The following is a 22607-nucleotide window of genomic DNA, read 5'->3' on the forward strand; positions in this document are numbered from 1 at the left end:
CATTCCATGCACACAGAAACGTGGAACAGGATTTCATTCTCAGTCATGACAATTAAGAAACCAAGTAAATTATGAATAGCATTCATTCAACGACATTGACAATTTGCAGAATGCAATAGAATCTGGATCGATGACAAGGCCTTGGGTTTTGAAGTTCCATAATTGAATGATCCATCTTCTAGCACAGCTTCAATTTGGTACTTGTTTTTCTTCCAAGTTATGACACAGAATAGGCAGATTGAAGGAATGCCACAGCAGGGCCAAAAGAGTTTGCCCCAATCTAACTGTAAAGAATAGACACTGTAATATCTTCAACGAAAACAAACTGACCCGTAAAAATAATCATTACATCTTTTCTCCTTAGCGCATGTTCGCCATGTAGACGAGGTGGCCGAGTGGTTAAGGCGATGGACTGCTAATCCATTGTGCTCTGCATGCATGGGTTCGAATCCCATCCTCGTCGGTTTATTCTGCTTGTTTCATGTTGTATTGTCTTGTTTTCATTTCTAGCCAAAGCGGTAGATACGTCAAGCTTGAAAGTTTATCTTCCTTTTTAAGAAAGCTGCTATCAAACTTTGCAGAGTTAGAAGTGTAATTCCACTGGTTTTATTTTGAAATGCTTGATGCCATCCTTTATTCTCTAAAGAAAGTTATATCGTCTAATTCCTTTTTAAGCGTTTCGACAGCAGAGATTTTTTTTCTCTCAACTGCACTATGTTTTGACTGTGGTAAAGACTTGTTTAATGTCATACAAGAACAAAAGTCCACCTTTTTTTGGCTAAAATGACCCAAACTGAGATGAAGAAAGAAAACCACTGCTGACGTTCGAAATCAAGATTTTCTGTTTACTAAACAGGCACTTAGACCAACTAAGCCAAAGGACAAAAAGGTGTGATACTTTAGAAAGCCTGCTTAGCGAGTCAGATGCATAAAGAGGAGGAATTTCAAAATAAAATCCACTGGTTTTAAGTTGTCATGATTGATGCCATCTTTCTTCCTTTTTGGCCCTTATACAGAAGACATTCTTCATCTCACAATTGCACTATCAGTAAAGACGTAGCCAAGGTAAATTTGAGGTTTCATGCAAGTGAAAATCCAATTTTTAAGATAGGAAGTTTCCTATCAGAAAATCAAGATTTTCTGTTTACTAAACAGGCACTTAGACCAACTAAGCCAAAGGACAAAAAGGTGTGATACTTTAGAAAGCCTGCTTAGCGAGTCAGATGCATAAAGAGGAGGAATTTCAAAATAAAATCCACTGGTTTTAAGTTGTCATGATTGATGCCATCTTTCTTCCTTTTTGGCCCTTATACAGAAGACATTCTTCATCTCACAATTGCACTATCAGTAAAGACGTAGCCAATGTAAATTTGAGGTTTCATGCAAGTTAAAATCCCATTTTTAAGATAGGAAGTTTCTTTTTGAGATGATGAAAACAAGGCACTGCTAAGATTCGAACTCAGGATCTCCTGTTTACTAGACAAGCGCTTTAACCAACTAAGCCACAGCACCACAAGCTGGAAAGCCTATGAAATGCAATAGAATCTGGATCGATGACAAGGCCTTGGGTTTTGAAGTTCCATAATTGAATGATCCATCTTCTAGCACAGCTTCAACTTGGTACTTGTTTTTCTTCCAAGTTATGACACAGAATAGGCAGATTGAAGGAATGCCACAGCAGGGCCAAAAGAGTTTGCCCCAATCTAACTGTAAAGAATAGACACTGTAATATCTTCAATGAAAACACACTGACCCGTAAAAATAATCATTACATCTTTTCTCCTTAGCGCATGTGCGCCATGTAGACGAGGTGGCCGAGTGGTTAAGGCGATGGACTGCTAATCCATTGTGCTCTGCATGCATGGGTTCGAATCCCATCCTCGTCGGTCTATTCTGCTTGTTTCATGTTGTATTGTTTTGTTTTCATTTCTAGCCAAAGCGGTAGATACGTCAAGCTTGAAAGTTTATCTTCCTTTTTAAGAAAGCTGCTATCAAACTTTGCAGAGTTAGAAGTGTAATTCCACTGGTTTTATTTTGAAATGCTTGATGCCATCCTTTATTCTCTAAAGAAAGTTATATCGTCTAATTCCTTTTTAAGCGTTTCGACAGCAGAGATTTTTTTTCTCTCAACTGCACTATGTTTTGACTGTGGTAAAGACTTGTTTAATGTCATACAAGAACAAAAGTCCACCTTTTTTTGGCTAAAATGACCCAAACTGAGATGAAGAAAGAAAACCACTGCTGACGTTCGAAATCAAGATTTTCTGTTTACTAAACAGGCACTTAGACCAACTAAGCCAAAGGACAAAAAGGTGTGATACTTTAGAAAGCCTGCTTAGCGAGTCAGATGCATAAAGAGGAGGAATTTCAAAATAAAATCCACTGGTTTTAAGTTGTCATGATTGATGCCATCTTTCTTCCTTTTTGGCCCTTATACAGAAGACATTCTTCATCTCACAATTGCACTATCAGTAAAGACGTAGCCAAGGTAAATTTGAGGTTTCATGCAAGTGAAAATCCAATTTTTAAGATAGGAAGTTTCCTATCAGAAAATCAAGATTTTCTGTTTACTAAACAGGCACTTAGACCAACTAAGCCAAAGGACAAAAAGGTGTGATACTTTAGAAAGCCTGCTTAGCGAGTCAGATGCATAAAGAGGAGGAATTTCAAAATAAAATCCACTGGTTTTAAGTTGTCATGATTGATGCCATCTTTCTTCCTTTTTGGCCCTTATACAGAAGACATTCTTCATCTCACAATTGCACTATCAGTAAAGACGTAGCCAAGGTAAATTTGAGGTTTCATGCAAGTGAAAATCCAATTTTTAAGATAGGAAGTTTCTTTTTGAGATGGTGAAAACAAGGCACTGCTAAGATTCGAACTCAGGATCTCCTGTTTACTAGACAGGCGCTTTAACCAACTAAGCCACAGCACCACAAGCTGGAAAGCCTATGAAATCTAGGGAAGATGTAAGCACCGATCAAACCTTTCAAGTGGTTAACTTAACAAGACAACATTGAGTTGAGTTTCATTCCATGCACACAGAAACGTGGAACAGGATTTCATTCTCAGTCATGACAATTAAGAAACCAAGTAAATTATGAATAGCATTCATTCAACGACATTGACAATTTGCAGAATGCAATAGAATCTGGATCGATGACAAGGCCTTGGGTTTTGAAGTTCCATAATTGAATGATCCATCTTCTAGCACAGCTTCAATTTGGTACTTGTTTTTCTTCCAAGTTATGACACAGAATAGGCAGATTGAAGGAATGCCACAGCAGGGCCAAAAGAGTTTGCCCCAATCTAACTGTAAAGAATAGACACTGTAATATCTTCAACGAAAACAAACTGACCCGTAAAAATAATCATTACATCTTTTCTCCTTAGCGCATGTTCGCCATGTAGACGAGGTGGCCGAGTGGTTAAGGCGATGGACTGCTAATCCATTGTGCTCTGCATGCATGGGTTCGAATCCCATCCGCGTCGGTTTGTTCTGCGTGTTTCATGTTGTATTGTTTTGTTTTCATTTCTAGCCAAAGCGGTAGATACGTCAAGCTTGAAAGTTTATCTTCCTTTTTAAGAAAGCTGCTATCAAACTTTGCAGAGTTAGAAGTGTAATTCCACTGGTTTTATTTTGAAATGCTTGATGCCATCCTTTATTCTCTAAAGAAAGTTATGTCGTCTAATTCCTTTTTAAGCGTTTCGACAGCAGAGATTTTTTTTCTCTCAACTGCACTATGTTTTGACTATGGTAAAGACTTGTTTAATGTCATACAAGAACAAAAGTCCACCTTTTTTTGGCTAAAATGACCCAAACCGAGATGAAGAAAGAAAACCACTGCTGACGTTCGAAATCAAGATTTTCTGTTTACTAAACAGGCGCTTAGACCAACTAAGCCAAAGGACAAAAAGGTGTGATACTTTAAAAAGCCTGCTTAGCGAGTCAGATGCATAAAGAGGAGGAATTTCAAAATAAAATCCACTGGTTTTAAGTTGTCATGCTTGATGCCATCTTTCTTCCTTTTTGGCCCTTATACAGAAGACATTCTTCATCTCACAATTGCACTATCAGTAAAGACGTAGCCAAGGTAAATTTGAGGTTTCATGCAAGTGAAAATCCCATTTTTAAGATAGGAAGTTTCTTTTTGAGATGATGAAAACAAGGCACTGCTAAGATTCGAACTCAGGATCTCCTGTTTACTAGACAGGCACTTTAACCAACTAAGCCACAGCACCACAAGCTGAAAAGCCTATGAAATGCAATAGAATCTGGATCGATGACAAGGCCTTGGGTTTTGAAGTTCCATAATTGAATGATCCATCTTCTAGCACAGCTTCAACTTGGTACTTGTTTTTCTTCCAAGTTATGACACAGAATAGGCAGATTGAAGGAATGCCACAGCAGGGCCAAAAGAGTTTGCCCCAATCTAACTGTAAAGAATAGACACTGTAATATCTTCAATGAAAACACACTGACCCGTAAAAATAATCATTACATCTTTTCTCCTTAGCGCATGTGCGCCATGTAGACGAGGTGGCCGAGTGGTTAAGGCGATGGACTGCTAATCCATTGTGCTCTGCATGCATGGGTTCGAATCCCATCCTCGTCGGTCTAATCTGCTTGTTTCATGTTGTATTGTTTTGTTTTCATTTCTAGCCAAAGCGGTAGATACGTCAAGCTTGAAAGTTTATCTTCCTTTTTAAGAAAGCTGCTATCAAACTTTGCAGAGTTAGAAGTGTAATTCCACTGGTTTTATTTTGAAATGCTTGATGCCATCCTTTATTCTCTAAAGAAAGTTATATCGTCTAATTCCTTTTTAAGCGTTTCGACAGCAGAGATTTTTTTTCTCTCAACTGCACTATGTTTTGACTATGGTAAAGACTTGTTTAATGTCATACAAGAACAAAAGTCCACCTTTTTTTGGCTAAAATGACCCAAACCGAGATGAAGAAAGAAAACCACTGCTGACGTTCGAAATCAAGATTTTCTGTTTACTAAACAGGCGCTTAGACCAACTAAGCCAAAGGACAAAAAGGTGTGATACTTTAAAAAGCCTGCTTAGCGAGTCAGATGCATAAAGAGGAGGAATTTCAAAATAAAATCCACTGGTTTTAAGTTGTCATGCTTGATGCCATCTTTCTTCCTTTTTGGCCCTTATACAGAAGACATTCTTCATCTCACAATTGCACTATCAGTAAAGATGTAGCCAAGGTAAATTTGAGGTTTCATGCAAGTGAAAATCCAATTTTTAAGATAGGAAGTTTCTTTTTGAGATGGTGAAAACAAGGCACTGCTAAGATTCGAACTCAGGATCTCCTGTTTACTAGACAGGCGCTTTAACCAACTAAGCCACAGCACCACAAGCTGGAAAGCCTATGAAATCTAGGGAAGATGTAAGCACCGATCAAACCTTTCAAGTGGTTAACTTAACAAGACAACATTGAGTTGAGTTTCATTCCATGCACACAGAAACGTGGAACAGGATTTCATTCTCAGTCATGACAATTAAGAAACCAAGTAAATTATGAATAGCATTCATTCAACGACATTGACAATTTGCAGAATGCAATAGAATCTGGATCGATGACAAGGCCTTGGGTTTTGAAGTTCCATAATTGAATGATCCATCTTCTAGCACAGCTTCAATTTGGTACTTGTTTTTCTTCCAAGTTATGACACAGAATAGGCAGATTGAAGGAATGCCACAGCAGGGCCAAAAGAGTTTGCCCCAATCTAACTGTAAAGAATAGACACTGTAATATCTTCCACGAAAACAAACTGACCCGTAAAAATAATCATTACATCTTTTCTCCTTAGCGCATGTTCGCCATGTAGACGAGGTGGCCGAGTGGTTAAGGCGATGGACTGCTAATCCATTGTGCTCTGCATGCATGGGTTCGAATCCCATCCGCGTCGGTTTGTTCTGCGTGTTTCATGTTGTATTGTTTTGTTTTCATTTCTAGCCAAAGCGGTAGATACGTCAAGCTTGAAAGTTTATCTTCCTTTTTAAGAAAGCTGCTATCAAACTTTGCAGAGTTAGAAGTGTAATTCCACTGGTTTTATTTTGAAATGCTTGATGCCATCCTTTATTCTCTAAAGAAAGTTATGTCGTCTAATTCCTTTTTAAGCGTTTCGACAGCAGAGATTTTTTTTCTCTCAACTGCACTATGTTTTGACTATGGTAAAGACTTGTTTAATGTCATACAAGAACAAAAGTCCACCTTTTTTTGGCTAAAATGACCCAAACCGAGATGAAGAAAGAAAACCACTGCTGACGTTCGAAATCAAGATTTTCTGTTTACTAAACAGGCGCTTAGACCAACTAAGCCAAAGGACAAAAAGGTGTGATACTTTAAAAAGCCTGCTTAGCGAGTCAGATGCATAAAGAGGAGGAATTTCAAAATAAAATCCACTGGTTTTAAGTTGTCATGCTTGATGCCATCTTTCTTCCTTTTTGGCCCTTATACAGAAGACATTCTTCATCTCACAATTGCACTATCAGTAAAGACGTAGCCAAGGTAAATTTGAGGTTTCATGCAAGTTAAAATCCCATTTTTAAGATAGGGAGTTTCTTTTTGAGATGATGAAAACAAGGCACTGCTAAGATTCGAACTCAGGATCTCCTGTTTACTAGACAAGCGCTTTAACCAACTAAGCCACAGCACCACAAGCTGGAAAGCCTATGAAATGCAATAGAATCTGGATCGATGACAAGGCCTTGGGTTTTGAAGTTCCATAATTGAATGATCCATCTTCTAGCACAGCTTCAACTTGGTACTTGTTTTTCTTCCAAGTTATGACACAGAATAGGCAGATTGAAGGAATGCCACAGCAGGGCCAAAAGAGTTTGCCCCAATCTAACTGTAAAGAATAGACACTGTAATATCTTCAATGAAAACACACTGACCCGTAAAAATAATCATTACATCTTTTCTCCTTAGCGCATGTGCGCCATGTAGACGAGGTGGCCGAGTGGTTAAGGCGATGGACTGCTAATCCATTGTGCTCTGCATGCATGGGTTCGAATCCCATCCTCGTCGGTCTAATCTGCTTGTTTCATGTTGTATTGTTTTGTTTTCATTTCTAGCCAAAGCGGTAGATACGTCAAGCTTGAAAGTTTATCTTCCTTTTTAAGAAAGCTGCTATCAAACTTTGCAGAGTTAGAAGTGTAATTCCACTGGTTTTATTTTGAAATGCTTGATGCCATCCTTTATTCTCTAAAGAAAGTTATATCGTCTAATTCCTTTTTAAGCGTTTCGACAGCAGAGATTTTTTTTCTCTCAACTGCACTATGTTTTGACTATGGTAAAGACTTGTTTAATGTCATACAAGAACAAAAGTCCACCTTTTTTTGGCTAAAATGACCCAAACCGAGATGAAGAAAGAAAACCACTGCTGACGTTCGAAATCAAGATTTTCTGTTTACTAAACAGGCGCTTAGACCAACTAAGCCAAAGGACAAAAAGGTGTGATACTTTAAAAAGCCTGCTTAGCGAGTCAGATGCATAAAGAGGAGGAATTTCAAAATAAAATCCACTGGTTTTAAGTTGTCATGCTTGATGCCATCTTTCTTCCTTTTTGGCCCTTATACAGAAGACATTCTTCATCTCACAATTGCACTATCAGTAAAGACGTAGCCAAGGTAAATTTGAGGTTTCATGCAAGTTAAAATCCCATTTTTAAGATAGGAAGTTTCTTTTTGAGATGGTGAAAACAAGGCACTGCTAAGATTCGAACTCAGGATCTCCTGTTTACTAGACAGGCGCTTTAACCAACTAAGCCACAGCACCACAAGCTGGAAAGCCTATGAAATCTAGGGAAGATGTAAGCACCGATCAAACCTTTCAAGTGGTTAACTTAACAAGACAACATTGAGTTGAGTTTCATTCCATGCACACAGAAACGTGGAACAGGATTTCATTCTCAGTCATGACAATTAAGAAACCAAGTAAATTATGAATAGCATTCATTCAACGACATTGACAATTTGCAGAATGCAATAGAATCTGGATCGATGACAAGGCCTTGGGTTTTGAAGTTCCATAATTGAATGATCCATCTTCTAGCACAGCTTCAATTTGGTACTTGTTTTTCTTCCAAGTTATGACACAGAATAGGCAGATTGAAGGAATGCCACAGCAGGGCCAAAAGAGTTTGCCCCAATCTAACTGTAAAGAATAGACACTGTAATATCTTCAACGAAAACAAACTGACCCGTAAAAATAATCATTACATCTTTTCTCCTTAGCGCATGTTCGCCATGTAGACGAGGTGGCCGAGTGGTTAAGGCGATGGACTGCTAATCCATTGTGCTCTGCATGCATGGGTTCGAATCCCATCCGCGTCGGTTTGTTCTGCGTGTTTCATGTTGTATTGTTTTGTTTTCATTTCTAGCCAAAGCGGGAGATACGTCAAGCTTGAAAGTTTATCTTCCTTTTTAAGAAAGCTGCTATCAAACTTTGCAGAGTTAGAAGTGTAATTCCACTGGTTTTATTTTGAAATGCTTGATGCCATCCTTTATTCTCTAAAGAAAGTTATGTCGTCTAATTCCTTTTTAAGCGTTTCGACAGCAGAGATTTTTTTTCTCTCAACTGCACTATGTTTTGACTATGGTAAAGACTTGTTTAATGTCATACAAGAACAAAAGTCCACCTTTTTTTGGCTAAAATGACCCAAACCGAGATGAAGAAAGAAAACCACTGCTGACGTTCGAAATCAAGATTTTCTGTTTACTAAACAGGCGCTTAGACCAACTAAGCCAAAGGACAAAAAGGTGTGATACTTTAAAAAGCCTGCTTAGCGAGTCAGATGCATAAAGAGGAGGAATTTCAAAATAAAATCCACTGGTTTTAAGTTGTCATGCTTGATGCCATCTTTCTTCCTTTTTGGCCCTTATACAGAAGACATTCTTCATCTCACAATTGCACTATCAGTAAAGACGTAGCCAAGGTAAATTTGAGGTTTCATGCAAGTGAAAATCCAATTTTTAAGATAGGAAGTTTCTTTTTGAGATGGTGAAAACAAGGCACTGCTAAGATTCGAACTCAGGATCTCCTGTTTACTAGACAGGCGCTTTAACCAACTAAGCCACAGCACCACAAGCTGGAAAGCCTATGAAATCTAGGGAAGATGTAAGCACCGATCAAACCTTTCAAGTGGTTAACTTAACAAGACAACATTGAGTTGAGTTTCATTCCATGCACACAGAAACGTGGAACAGGATTTCATTCTCAGTCATGACAATTAAGAAACCAAGTAAATTATGAATAGCATTCATTCAACGACATTGACAATTTGCAGAATGCAATAGAATCTGGATCGATGACAAGGCCTTGGGTTTTGAAGTTCCATAATTGAATGATCCATCTTCTAGCACAGCTTCAATTTGGTACTTGTTTTTCTTCCAAGTTATGACACAGAATAGGCAGATTGAAGGAATGCCACAGCAGGGCCAAAAGAGTTTGCCCCAATCTAACTGTAAAGAATAGACACTGTAATATCTTCAACGAAAACAAACTGACCCGTAAAAATAATCATTACATCTTTTCTCCTTAGCGCATGTTCGCCATGTAGACGAGGTGGCCGAGTGGTTAAGGCGATGGACTGCTAATCCATTGTGCTCTGCATGCATGGGTTCGAATCCCATCCGCGTCGGTTTGTTCTGCGTGTTTCATGTTGTATTGTTTTGTTTTCATTTCTAGCCAAAGCGGTAGATACGTCAAGCTTGAAAGTTTATCTTCCTTTTTAAGAAAGCTGCTATCAAACTTTGCAGAGTTAGAAGTGTAATTCCACTGGTTTTATTTTGAAATGCTTGATGCCATCCTTTATTCTCTAAAGAAAGTTATGTCGTCTAATTCCTTTTTAAGCGTTTCGACAGCAGAGATTTTTTTTCTCTCAACTGCACTATGTTTTGACTATGGTAAAGACTTGTTTAATGTCATACAAGAACAAAAGTCCACCTTTTTTTGGCTAAAATGACCCAAACCGAGATGAAGAAAGAAAACCACTGCTGACGTTCGAAATCAAGATTTTCTGTTTACTAAACAGGCGCTTAGACCAACTAAGCCAAAGGACAAAAAGGTGTGATACTTTAAAAAGCCTGCTTAGCGAGTCAGATGCATAAAGAGGAGGAATTTCAAAATAAAATCCACTGGTTTTAAGTTGTCATGCTTGATGCCATCTTTCTTCCTTTTTGGCCCTTATACAGAAGACATTCTTCATCTCACAATTGCACTATCAGTAAAGACGTAGCCAAGGTAAATTTGAGGTTTCATGCAAGTTAAAATCCCATTTTTAAGATAGGGAGTTTCTTTTTGAGATGATGAAAACAAGGCACTGCTAAGATTCGAACTCAGGATCTCCTGTTTACTAGACAAGCGCTTTAACCAACTAAGCCACAGCACCACAAGCTGGAAAGCCTATGAAATGCAATAGAATCTGGATCGATGACAAGGCCTTGGGTTTTGAAGTTCCATAATTGAATGATCCATCTTCTAGCACAGCTTCAACTTGGTACTTGTTTTTCTTCCAAGTTATGACACAGAATAGGCAGATTGAAGGAATGCCACAGCAGGGCCAAAAGAGTTTGCCCCAATCTAACTGTAAAGAATAGACACTGTAATATCTTCAATGAAAACACACTGACCCGTAAAAATAATCATTACATCTTTTCTCCTTAGCGCATGTGCGCCATGTAGACGAGGTGGCCGAGTGGTTAAGGCGATGGACTGCTAATCCATTGTGCTCTGCATGCATGGGTTCGAATCCCATCCTCGTCGGTCTAATCTGCTTGTTTCATGTTGTATTGTTTTGTTTTCATTTCTAGCCAAAGCGGTAGATACGTCAAGCTTGAAAGTTTATCTTCCTTTTTAAGAAAGCTGCTATCAAACTTTGCAGAGTTAGAAGTGTAATTCCACTGGTTTTATTTTGAAATGCTTGATGCCATCCTTTATTCTCTAAAGAAAGTTATATCGTCTAATTCCTTTTTAAGCGTTTCGACAGCAGAGATTTTTTTTCTCTCAACTGCACTATGTTTTGACTATGGTAAAGACTTGTTTAATGTCATACAAGAACAAAAGTCCACCTTTTTTTGGCTAAAATGACCCAAACCGAGATGAAGAAAGAAAACCACTGCTGACGTTCGAAATCAAGATTTTCTGTTTACTAAACAGGCGCTTAGACCAACTAAGCCAAAGGACAAAAAGGTGTGATACTTTAAAAAGCCTGCTTAGCGAGTCAGATGCATAAAGAGGAGGAATTTCAAAATAAAATCCACTGGTTTTAAGTTGTCATGCTTGATGCCATCTTTCTTCCTTTTTGGCCCTTATACAGAAGACATTCTTCATCTCACAATTGCACTATCAGTAAAGACGTAGCCAAGGTAAATTTGAGGTTTCATGCAAGTTAAAATCCCATTTTTAAGATAGGAAGTTTCTTTTTGAGATGGTGAAAACAAGGCACTGCTAAGATTCGAACTCAGGATCTCCTGTTTACTAGACAGGCGCTTTAACCAACTAAGCCACAGCACCACAAGCTGGAAAGCCTATGAAATCTAGGGAAGATGTAAGCACCGATCAAACCTTTCAAGTGGTTAACTTAACAAGACAACATTGAGTTGAGTTTCATTCCATGCACACAGAAACGTGGAACAGGATTTCATTCTCAGTCATGACAATTAAGAAACCAAGTAAATTATGAATAGCATTCATTCAACGACATTGACAATTTGCAGAATGCAATAGAATCTGGATCGATGACAAGGCCTTGGGTTTTGAAGTTCCATAATTGAATGATCCATCTTCTAGCACAGCTTCAATTTGGTACTTGTTTTTCTTCCAAGTTATGACACAGAATAGGCAGATTGAAGGAATGCCACAGCAGGGCCAAAAGAGTTTGCCCCAATCTAACTGTAAAGAATAGACACTGTAATATCTTCAACGAAAACAAACTGACCCGTAAAAATAATCATTACATCTTTTCTCCTTAGCGCATGTTCGCCATGTAGACGAGGTGGCCGAGTGGTTAAGGCGATGGACTGCTAATCCATTGTGCTCTGCATGCATGGGTTCGAATCCCATCCGCGTCGGTTTGTTCTGCGTGTTTCATGTTGTATTGTTTTGTTTTCATTTCTAGCCAAAGCGGGAGATACGTCAAGCTTGAAAGTTTATCTTCCTTTTTAAGAAAGCTGCTATCAAACTTTGCAGAGTTAGAAGTGTAATTCCACTGGTTTTATTTTGAAATGCTTGATGCCATCCTTTATTCTCTAAAGAAAGTTATGTCGTCTAATTCCTTTTTAAGCGTTTCGACAGCAGAGATTTTTTTTCTCTCAACTGCACTATGTTTTGACTGTGGTAAAGACTTGTTTAATGTCATACAAGAACAAAAGTCCACCTTTTTTTTGCTAAAATGACCCAAACTGAGATGAAGAAAGAAAACCACTGCTGACGTTCGAAATCAAGATTTTCTGTTTACTAAACAGGCACTTAGACCAACTAAGCCAAAGGACAAAAAGGTGTGATACTTTAGAAAGCCTGCTTAGCGAGTCAGATGCATAAAGAGGAGGAATTTCAAAATAAAATCCACTGGTTTTAAGTTGTCATGCTTGATGCCATCTTTCTTCCTTTTTGGCCCTTATACAGAAGACATTCTTCATCTCACAATTGCACTATCAGTAAAGACGTAGCCAAGGTAAATTTGAGGTTTCATGCAAGTTAAAATCCCATTTTTAAGATAGGAAGTTTCTTTTTGAGATGATGAAAACAAGGCACTGCTAAGATTCGAACTCAGGATCTCCTGTTTACTAGACAGGCGCTTTAACCAACTAAGCCACAGCACCACAAGCTGGAAAGCCTATGAAATCTAGGGAAGATGTAAGCACCGATCAAACCTTTCAAGTGGTTAACTTAACAAGACAACATTGAGTTGAGTTTCATTCCATGCACACAGAAACGTGGAACAGGATTTCATTCTCAGTCATGACAATTAAGAAACCAAGTAAATTATGAATAGCATTCATTCAACGACATTGACAATTTGCAGAATGCAATAGAATCTGGATCGATGACAAGGCCTTGGGTTTTGAAGTTCCATAATTGAATGATCCATCTTCTAGCACAGCTTCAATTTGGTACTTGTTTTTCTTCCAAGTTATGACACAGAATACGCAGATTGAAGGAATGCCACAGCAGGGCCAAAAGAGTTTGCCCCAATCTAACTGTAAAGAATAGACACTGTAATATCTTCAACGAAAACACACTGACCCGTAAAAATAATCATTACATCTTTTCTCCTTAGCGCATGTGCGCCGTGTAGACGAGGTGGCCGAGTGGTTAAGGCGATGGACTGCTGATCCATTGTGCTCTGCATGCATGGGTTCGAATCCCATCCTCGTCGGTTTATTCTGCTTGTTTCATGTTGTATTGTTTTGTTTTCATTTCTAACCAAAGCGGTAGATACGTCAAGCTTGAAAGTTTATATTCCTTTTTAAGAAAGCTGCTATCAAACTTTGCAGAGTTAGAAGTGTAATTCCACTGGTTTTATTTTGAAATGCTTGATGCCATCCTTTATTCTCTAAAGAAAGTTATGTCGTCTAATTCCTTTTTAAGCGTTTCGACAGCAGAGATTTTTTTTCTCTCAACTGCACTATGTTTTGACTATGGTAAAGACTTGTTTAATGTCATACAAGAACAAAAGTCCACCTTTTTTTGGCTAAAATGACCCAAACCGAGATGAAGAAAGAAAACCACTGCTGACGTTCGAAATCAAGATTTTCTGTTTACTAAACAGGCGCTTAGACCAACTAAGCCAAAGGACAAAAAGGTGTGATACTTTAAAAAGCCTGCTTAGCGAGTCAGATGCATAAAGAGGAGGAATTTCAAAATAAAATCCACTGGTTTTAAGTTGTCATGCTTGATGCCATCTTTCTTCCTTTTTGGCCCTTATACAGAAGACATTCTTCATCTCACAATTGCACTATCAGTAAAGACGTAGCCAAGGTAAATTTGAGGTTTCATGCAAGTTAAAATCCCATTTTTAAGATAGGAAGTTTCTTTTTGAGATGATGAAAACAAGGCACTGCTAAGATTCGAACTCAGGATCTCCTGTTTACTAGACAGGCACTTTAACCAACTAAGCCACAGCACCACAAGCTGGAAAGCCTATGAAATCTAGGGAAGATGTAAGCACCGATCAAACCTTTCAAGTGGTTAACTTAACAAGACAACATTGAGTTGAGTTTCATTCCATGCACACAGAAACGTGGAACAGGATTTCATTCTCAGTCATGACAATTAAGCAACCAAGTAAATTATGAATAGCATTCATTCAACGACATTGACAATTTGCAGAATGCAATAGAATCTGGATCGATGACAAGGCCTTGGGTTTTGAAGTTCCATAATTGAATGATCCATCTTCTAGCACAGCTTCAATTTGGTACTTGTTTTTCTTCCAAGTTATGACACAGAATAGGCAGATTGAAGGAATGCCACAGCAGGGCCAAAAGAGTTTGCCCCAATCTAACTGTAAAGAATAGACACTGTAATATCTTCAACGAAAACACACTGACCCGTAAAAATAATCATTACATCTTTTCTCCTTAGCGCATGTGCGCCATGTAGACGAGGTGGCCGAGTGGTTAAGGCGATGGACTGCTAATCCATTGTGCTCTGCATGCATGGGTTCGAATCCCATCCTCGTCGGTTTATTCTGCTTGTTTCATGTTGTATTGTTTTGTTTTCATTTCTAACCAAAGCGGTAGATACGTCAAGCTTGAAAGTTTATATTCCTTTTTAAGAAAGCTGCTATCAAACTTTGCAGAGTTAGAAGTGTAATTCCACTGGTTTTATTTTGAAATGCTTGATGCCATCCTTTATTCTCTAAAGAAAGTTATGTCGTCTAATTCCTTTTTAAGCGTTTCGACAGCAGAGATTTTTTTTCTCTCAACTGCACTATGTTTTGACTATGGTAAAGACTTGTTTAATGTCATACAAGAACAAAAGTCCACCTTTTTTTGGCTAAAATGACCCAAACCGAGATGAAGAAAGAAAACCACTGCTGACGTTCGAAATCAAGATTTTCTGTTTACTAAACAGGCGCTTAGACCAACTAAGCCAAAGGACAAAAAGGTGTGATACTTTAAAAAGCCTGCTTAGCGAGTCAGATGCATAAAGAGGAGGAATTTCAAAATAAAATCCACTGGTTTTAAGTTGTCATGCTTGATGCCATCTTTCTTCCTTTTTGGCCCTTATACAGAAGACATTCTTCATCTCACAATTGCACTATCAGTAAAGACGTAGCCAAGGTAAATTTGAGGTTTCATGCAAGTTAAAATCCCATTTTTAAGATAGGAAGTTTCTTTTTGAGATGATGAAAACAAGGCACTGCTAAGATTCGAACTCAGGATCTCCTGTTTACTAGACAGGCACTTTAACCAACTAAGCCACAGCACCACAAGCTGGAAAGCCTATGAAATCTAGGGAAGATGTAAGCACCGATCAAACCTTTCAAGTGGTTAACTTAACAAGACAACATTGAGTTGAGTTTCATTCCATGCACACAGAAACGTGGAACAGGATTTCATTCTCAGTCATGACAATTAAGCAACCAAGTAAATTATGAATAGCATTCATTCAACGACATTGACAATTTGCAGAATGCAATAGAATCTGGATCGATGACAAGGCCTTGGGTTTTGAAGTTCCATAATTGAATGATCCATCTTCTAGCACAGCTTCAATTTGGTACTTGTTTTTCTTCCAAGTTATGACACAGAATAGGCAGATTGAAGGAATGCCACAGCAGGGCCAAAAGAGTTTGCCCCAATCTAACTGTAAAGAATAGACACTGTAATATCTTCAACGAAAACACACTGACCCGTAAAAATAATCATTACATCTTTTCTCCTTAGCGCATGTGCGCCGTGTAGACGAGGTGGCCGAGTGGTTAAGGCGATGGACTGCTAATCCATTGTGCTCTGCATGCATGGGTTCGAATCCCATCCTCGTCGGTTTATTCTGCTTGTTTCATGTTGTATTGTTTTGTTTTCATTTCTAACCAAAGCGGTAGATACGTCAAGCTTGAAAGTTTATCTTCCTTTTTAAGAAAGCTGCTATCAAACTTTGCAGAGTTAGAAGTGTAATTCCACTGGTTTTATTTTGAAATGCTTGATGCCATCCTTTATTCTCTAAAGAAAGTTATGTCGTCTAATTCCTTTTTAAGCGTTTCGACAGCAGAGATTTTTTTTCTCTCAACTGCACTATGTTTTGACTGTGGTAAAGACTTGTTTAATGTCATACAAGAACAAAAGTCCACCTTTTTTTGGCTAAAATGACCCAAACCGAGATGAAGAAAGAAAACCACTGCTGACGTTCGAAATCAAGATTTTCTGTTTACTAAACAGGCGCTTAGACCAACTAAGCCAAAGGACAAAAAGGTGTGATACTTTAAAAAGCCTGCTTAGCGAGTCAGATGCATAAAGAGGAGGAATTTCAAAATAAAATCCACTGGTTTTAAGTTGTCATGCTTGATGCCATCTTTCTTCCTTTTTGGCCCTTATACAGAAGACATTCTTCATCTCACAATTGCACTATCAGTAAAGACGTAGCCAAGGTAAATTTGAGGTTTCATGCAAGTTAAAATCCCATTTTTAAGATAGGAAGTTTCTTTTTGAGATGATGAAAACAAGGCACTGCTAAGATTCGAACTCAGGATCTCCTGTTTACTAGACAGGCGCTTTAACCAACTAAGCCACAGCACCACAAGCTGGAAAGCCTATGAAATCTAGGGAAGATGTAAGCACCGATCAAACCTTTCAAGTGGTTAACTTAACAAGACAACATTGAGTTGAGTTTCATTCCATGCACACAGAAACGTGGAACAGGATTTCATTCTCAGTCATGACAATTAAGCAACCAAGTAAATTATGAATAGCATTCATTCAACGACATTGACAATTTGCAGAATGCAATAGAATCTGGATCGATGACAAGGCCTTGGGTTTTGAAGTTCCATAATTGAATGATCCATCTTCTAGCACAGCTTCAATTTGGTACTTGTTTTTCTTCCAAGTTATGACACAGAATAGGCAGATTGAAGGAATGCCACAGCAGGGCCAAAAGAGTTTGCCCCAATCTAACTGTAAAGAATAGACACTGTAATATCTTCAACGAAAACACACTGACCCGTAAAAATAATCATTACATCTTTTCTCCTTAGCGCATGTGCGCCGTGTAGACGAGGTGGCCGAGTGGTTAAGGCGATGGACTGCTGATCCATTGTGCTCTGCATGCATGGGTTCGAATCCCATCCTCGTCGGTTTATTCTGCTTGTTTCATGTTGTATTGTTTTGTTTTCATTTCTAACCAAAGCGGTAGATACGTCAAGCTTGAAAGTTTATATTCCTTTTTAAGAAAGCTGCTATCAAACTTTGCAGAGTTAGAAGTGTAATTCCACTGGTTTTATTTTGAAATGCTTGATGCCATCCTTTATTCTCTAAAGAAAGTTATGTCGTCTAATTCCTTTTTAAGCGTTTCGACAGCAGAGATTTTTTTTCTCTCAACTGCACTATGTTTTGACTATGGTAAAGACTTGTTTAATGTCATACAAGAACAAAAGTCCACCTTTTTTTGGCTAAAATGACCCAAACCGAGATGAAGAAAGAAAACCACTGCTGACGTTCGAAATCAAGATTTTCTGTTTACTAAACAGGCGCTTAGACCAACTAAGCCAAAGGACAAAAAGGTGTGATACTTTAAAAAGCCTGCTTAGCGAGTCAGATGCATAAAGAGGAGGAATTTCAAAATAAAATCCACTGGTTTTAAGTTGTCATGCTTGATGCCATCTTTCTTCCTTTTTGGCCCTTATACAGAAGACATTCTTCATCTCACAATTGCACTATCAGTAAAGACGTAGCCAAGGTAAATTTGAGGTTTCATGCAAGTTAAAATCCCATTTTTAAGATAGGAAGTTTCTTTTTGAGATGATGAAAACAAGGCACTGCTAAGATTCGAACTCAGGATCTCCTGTTTACTAGACAGGCACTTTAACCAACTAAGCCACAGCACCACAAGCTGGAAAGCCTATGAAATCTAGGGAAGATGTAAGCACCGATCAAACCTTTCAAGTGGTTAACTTAACAAGACAACATTGAGTTGAGTTTCATTCCATGCACACAGAAACGTGGAACAGGATTTCATTCTCAGTCATGACAATTAAGCAACCAAGTAAATTATGAATAGCATTCATTCAACGACATTGACAATTTGCAGAATGCAATAGAATCTGGATCGATGACAAGGCCTTGGGTTTTGAAGTTCCATAATTGAATGATCCATCTTCTAGCACAGCTTCAATTTGGTACTTGTTTTTCTTCCAAGTTATGACACAGAATAGGCAGATTGAAGGAATGCCACAGCAGGGCCAAAAGAGTTTGCCCCAATCTAACTGTAAAGAATAGACACTGTAATATCTTCAACGAAAACACACTGACCCGTAAAAATAATCATTACATCTTTTCTCCTTAGCGCATGTGCGCCATGTAGACGAGGTGGCCGAGTGGTTAAGGCGATGGACTGCTAATCCATTGTGCTCTGCATGCATGGGTTCGAATCCCATCCTCGTCGGTTTATTCTGCTTGTTTCATGTTGTATTGTTTTGTTTTCATTTCTAACCAAAGCGGTAGATACGTCAAGCTTGAAAGTTTATATTCCTTTTTAAGAAAGCTGCTATCAAACTTTGCAGAGTTAGAAGTGTAATTCCACTGGTTTTATTTTGAAATGCTTGATGCCATCCTTTATTCTCTAAAGAAAGTTATATCGTCTAATTCCTTTTTAAGCGTTTCGACAGCAGAGATTTTTTTTCTCTCAACTGCACTATGTTTTGACTGTGGTAAAGACTTGTTTAATGTCATACAAGAACAAAAGTCCACCTTTTTTTGGCTAAAATGACCCAAACTGAGATGAAGAAAGAAAACCACTGCTGACGTTCAAAATCAAGATTTTCTGTTTACTAAACAGGCACTTAGACCAACTAAGCCAAAGGACAAAAAGGTGTGATACTTTAGAAAGCCTGCTTAGCGAGTCAGATGCATAAAGAGGAGGAATTTCAAAATAAAATCCACTGGTTTTAAGTTGTCATGCTTGATGCCATCTTTCTTCCTTTTTGGCCCTTATACAGAAGACATTCTTCATCTCACAATTGCACTATCAGTAAAGACGTAGCCAAGGTAAATTTGAGGTTTCATGCAAGTTAAAATCCCATTTTTAAGATAGGAAGTTTCTTTTTGAGATGATGAAAACAAGGCACTGCTAAGATTCGAACTCAGGATCTCCTGTTTACTAGACAGGCGCTTTAACCAACTAAGCCACAGCACCACAAGCTGGAAAGCCTATGAAATCTAGGGAAGATGTAAGCACCGATCAAACCTTTCAAGTGGTTAACTTAACAAGACAACATTGAGTTGAGTTTCATTCCATGCACACAGAAACGTGGAACAGGATTTCATTCTCAGTCATGACAATTAAGCAACCAAGTAAATTATGAATAGCATTCATTCAACGACATTGACAATTTGCAGAATGCAATAGAATCTGGATCGATGACAAGGCCTTGGGTTTTGAAGTTCCATAATTGAATGATCCATCTTCTAGCACAGCTTCAATTTGGTACTTGTTTTTCTTCCAAGTTATGACACAGAATAGGCAGATTGAAGGAATGCCACAGCAGGGCCAAAAGAATTTGCCCCAATCTAACTGTAAAGAATAGACACTGTAATATCTTCAACGAAAACACACTGACCCGTAAAAATAATCATTACATCTTTTCTCCTTAGCGCATGTGCGCCGTGTAGACGAGGTGGCCGAGTGGTTAAGGCGATGGACTGCTGATCCATTGTGCTCTGCATGCATGGGTTCGAATCCCATCCTCGTCGGTTTATTCTGCTTGTTTCATGTTGTATTGTTTTGTTTTCATTTCTAACCAAAGCGGTAGATACGTCAAGCTTGAAAGTTTATATTCCTTTTTAAGAAAGCTGCTATCAAACTTTGCAGAGTTAGAAGTGTAATTCCACTGGTTTTATTTTGAAATGCTTGATGCCATCCTTTATTCTCTAAAGAAAGTTATGTCGTCTAATTCCTTTTTAAGCGTTTCGACAGCAGAGATTTTTTTTCTCTCAACTGCACTATGTTTTGACTATGGTAAAGACTTGTTTAATGTCATACAAGAACAAAAGTCCACCTTTTTTTGGCTAAAATGACCCAAACCGAGATGAAGAAAGAAAACCACTGCTGACGTTCGAAATCAAGATTTTCTGTTTACTAAACAGGCGCTTAGACCAACTAAGCCAAAGGACAAAAAGGTGTGATACTTTAAAAAGCCTGCTTAGCGAGTCAGATGCATAAAGAGGAGGAATTTCAAAATAAAATCCACTGGTTTTAAGTTGTCATGCTTGATGCCATCTTTCTTCCTTTTTGGCCCTTATACAGAAGACATTCTTCATCTCACAATTGCACTATCAGTAAAGACGTAGCCAAGGTAAATTTGAGGTTTCATGCAAGTGAAAATCCCATTTTTAAGATAGGAAGTTTCTTTTTGAGATGATGAAAACAAGGCACTGCTAAGATTCGAACTCAGGATCTCCTGTTTACTAGACAGGCACTTTAACCAACTAAGCCACAGCACCACAAGCTGAAAAGCCTATGAAATGCAATAGAATCTGGATCGATGACAAGGCCTTGGGTTTTGAAGTTCCATAATTGAATGATCCATCTTCTAGCACAGCTTCAACTTGGTACTTGTTTTTCTTCCAAGTTATGACACAGAATAGGCAGATTGAAGGAATGCCACAGCAGGGCCAAAAGAGTTTGCCCCAATCTAACTGTAAAGAATAGACACTGTAATATCTTCAACAAAAACACACTGACCCGTAAAAATAATCATTACATCTTTTCTCCTTAGCGCATGTGCGCCGTGTAGACGAGGTGGCCGAGTGGTTAAGGCGATGGACTGCTAATCCATTGTGCTCTGCATGCATGGGTTCGAATCCCATCCTCGTCAGTTTATTCTGCTTGTTTCATGTTGTATTGTTTTGTTTTCATTTCTAACCAAAGCGGTAGATACGTCAAGCTTGAAAGTTTATATTCCTTTTTAAGAAAGCTGCTATCAAACTTTGCAGAGTTAGAAGTGTAATTCCACTGGTTTTATTTTGAAATGCTTGATGCCATCCTTTATTCTCTAAAGAAAGTTATATCGTCTAATTCCTTTTTAAGCGTTTCGACAGCAGAGATTTTTTTTCTCTCAACTGCACTATGTTTTGACTGTGGTAAAGACTTGTTTAATGTCATACAAGAACAAAAGTCCACCTTTTTTTGGCTAAAATGACCCAAACTGAGATGAAGAAAGAAAACCACTGCTGACGTTCGAAATCAAGATTTTCTGTTTACTAAACAGGCACTTAGACCAACTAAGCCAAAGGACAAAAAGGTGTGATACTTTAGAAAGCCTGCTTAGCGAGTCAGATGCATAAAGAGGAGGAATTTCAAAATAAAATCCACTGGTTTTAAGTTGTCATGCTTGATGCCATCTTTCTTCCTTTTTGGCCCTTATACAGAAGACATTCTTCATCTCACAATTGCACTATCAGTAAAGACGTAGCCAAGGTAAATTTGAGGTTTCATGCAAGTTAAAATCCCATTTTTAAGATAGGAAGTTTCTTTTTGAGATGATGAAAACAAGGCACTGCTAAGATTCGAACTCAGGATCTCCTGTTTACTAGACAGGCGCTTTAACCAACTAAGCCACAGCACCACAAGCTGGAAAGCCTATGAAATCTAGGGAAGATGTAAGCACCGATCAAACCTTTCAAGTGGTTAACTTAACAAGACAACATTGAGTTGAGTTTCATTCCATGCACACAGAAACGTGGAACAGGATTTCATTCTCAGTCATGACAATTAAGCAACCAAGTAAATTATGAATAGCATTCATTCAACGACATTGACAATTTGCAGAATGCAATAGAATCTGGATCGATGACAAGGCCTTGGGTTTTGAAGTTCCATAATTGAATGATCCATCTTCTAGCACAGCTTCAATTTGGTACTTGTTTTTCTTCCAAGTTATGACACAGAATAGGCAGATTGAAGGAATGCCACAGCAGGGCCAAAAGAGTTTGCCCCAATCTAACTGTAAAGAATAGACACTGTAATATCTTCAACGAAAACACACTGACCCGTAAAAATAATCATTACATCTTTTCTCCTTAGCGCATGTGCGCCGTGTAGACGAGGTGGCCGAGTGGTTAAGGCGATGGACTGCTAATCCATTGTGCTCTGCATGCATGGGTTCGAATCCCATCCTCGTCGGTTTATTCTGCTTGTTTCATGTTGTATTGTTTTGTTTTCATTTCTAACCAAAGCGGTAGATACGTCAAGCTTGAAAGTTTATATTCCTTTTTAAGAAAGCTGCTATCAAACTTTGCAGAGTTAGAAGTGTAATTCCACTGGTTTTATTTTGAAATGCTTGATGCCATCCTTTATTCTCTAAAGAAAGTTATATCGTCTAATTCCTTTTTAAGCGTTTCGACAGCAGAGATTTTTTTTCTCTC

General features: G+C 38.3%; 10 non-coding genes across 10 annotated transcripts; all 10 read left to right on the forward strand.

The window, feature by feature from the left end:
* Positions 1–381: 381 nt before the first annotated feature.
* Positions 382–463, forward strand: TRNAS-GCU (transfer RNA serine (anticodon GCU)). The gene has a single exon. It is a non-coding gene; the product is annotated as a tRNA-Ser (tRNA).
* A 1341-nt stretch (positions 464–1804) lies between these two features.
* Positions 1805–1886, forward strand: TRNAS-GCU (transfer RNA serine (anticodon GCU)). The gene has a single exon. It is a non-coding gene; the product is annotated as a tRNA-Ser (tRNA).
* A 2648-nt stretch (positions 1887–4534) lies between these two features.
* TRNAS-GCU (transfer RNA serine (anticodon GCU)) lies at positions 4535–4616 on the forward strand. Its single transcript has one exon. It is a non-coding gene; the product is annotated as a tRNA-Ser (tRNA).
* Positions 4617–6965: 2349 nt separating this feature from the next.
* On the forward strand, positions 6966–7047 carry TRNAS-GCU (transfer RNA serine (anticodon GCU)). The gene has a single exon. It is a non-coding gene; the product is annotated as a tRNA-Ser (tRNA).
* A 3656-nt stretch (positions 7048–10703) lies between these two features.
* On the forward strand, positions 10704–10785 carry TRNAS-GCU (transfer RNA serine (anticodon GCU)). The gene has a single exon. It is a non-coding gene; the product is annotated as a tRNA-Ser (tRNA).
* Positions 10786–14624: 3839 nt separating this feature from the next.
* TRNAS-GCU (transfer RNA serine (anticodon GCU)) lies at positions 14625–14706 on the forward strand. Its single transcript has one exon. It is a non-coding gene; the product is annotated as a tRNA-Ser (tRNA).
* A 1225-nt stretch (positions 14707–15931) lies between these two features.
* On the forward strand, positions 15932–16013 carry TRNAS-GCU (transfer RNA serine (anticodon GCU)). The gene has a single exon. It is a non-coding gene; the product is annotated as a tRNA-Ser (tRNA).
* Positions 16014–18545: 2532 nt separating this feature from the next.
* Positions 18546–18627, forward strand: TRNAS-GCU (transfer RNA serine (anticodon GCU)). The gene has a single exon. It is a non-coding gene; the product is annotated as a tRNA-Ser (tRNA).
* A 2349-nt stretch (positions 18628–20976) lies between these two features.
* On the forward strand, positions 20977–21058 carry TRNAS-GCU (transfer RNA serine (anticodon GCU)). Its single transcript has one exon. It is a non-coding gene; the product is annotated as a tRNA-Ser (tRNA).
* A 1225-nt stretch (positions 21059–22283) lies between these two features.
* On the forward strand, positions 22284–22365 carry TRNAS-GCU (transfer RNA serine (anticodon GCU)). Its single transcript has one exon. It is a non-coding gene; the product is annotated as a tRNA-Ser (tRNA).
* Positions 22366–22607: the final 242 nt, after the last annotated feature.

The sequence above is a fragment of the Ranitomeya imitator genome, chromosome 7, assembly GCF_032444005.1.
Source record: "Ranitomeya imitator isolate aRanImi1 chromosome 7, aRanImi1.pri, whole genome shotgun sequence".
Lineage (NCBI taxonomy): Eukaryota > Metazoa > Chordata > Amphibia > Anura > Dendrobatidae > Ranitomeya > Ranitomeya imitator.